At 68.1% G+C, this 787-nt stretch overlaps 1 long non-coding RNA gene across 1 annotated transcript; it reads left to right on the top strand.

Moving 5' to 3' along the window:
* The first annotated feature begins 97 nt into the window (after positions 1 to 97).
* LOC108447908 lies at positions 98 to 787 on the top strand. Its single transcript, XR_001863613.1, has 4 exons — positions 98 to 185; positions 287 to 328; positions 405 to 515; positions 775 to 787. It is a non-coding gene; the product is annotated as an uncharacterized LOC108447908 (long non-coding RNA).

The following is a 787-nucleotide window of genomic DNA, read 5'->3' on the forward strand; positions in this document are numbered from 1 at the left end:
TCTCGCCTGTCCCCGGTGCCCCCTGGCCTGTCCCCGGTGTCCCTACCCCGTTCCCGGTGTCTCTGCCTCAGCCCTGCCCGTCCCTCTCTGCCGCAGACGAGCTCCTTTCCCTGCCCGCCACCTCCAGCCGCTGGAGACGTGGGTGTTTCCTTTTCCTCGCCACGGCCCCAGCCAGGATGGCTCAGGTGGGTCCCCCGGGCACCTGGCACCAGCCCTGGCACCGCTGGGCACCGGCACTCCCCGGCCCTGTGCCTCAGTTTCCCCAGCAGCCCTTTGCTCCCTGCAGGTCCTGCTCAGCTGCCTCAGAAACAACAGGGCCACGGACCAGGTGGGAATGGGGCTACCGGGGGGCCACCGAGGCCACCAGTGCCCACCTGTGCCCACCTGCTCCTGCTCCCCACCAGGACGAGGAGGAAGAGGAGGAGGAGGAGAGGGACTGGTGGAGCAAATTCTATGCGTCCGTGGAGGACAAGGACGCCCGATCTCCGCGGGGAAAAAACGGGGACAGGCTGAAGGTGAGCCAGAGGCTGGGAGGACGGGGACGAGGAGGGAGTGGGGACGGGGATGGGGATGAAGACGGGATGGGAACGACAGTGGGATGGGGGCAAGGATGGGGATGAAGCTGGAATGGGAACAGGGATGGGGATGAAGCTGGAATGGGAACAGGGATGAGGAAGGGGCCGGGGCTGCGGTGGGGAGAAGCCTCACGATGGGGCTGGGGGCAGTGGCCGGACTGGGCGCGGGGATGACCCAAGGCCGGGCCCGGCCCCGCAGATCTACGGCTGCG

The sequence above is a fragment of the Corvus brachyrhynchos genome, unplaced genomic scaffold (genome assembly GCF_000691975.1).
Source record: "Corvus brachyrhynchos isolate BGI_N302 unplaced genomic scaffold, ASM69197v1 scaffold617, whole genome shotgun sequence".
NCBI lineage: Eukaryota > Metazoa > Chordata > Aves > Passeriformes > Corvidae > Corvus > Corvus brachyrhynchos.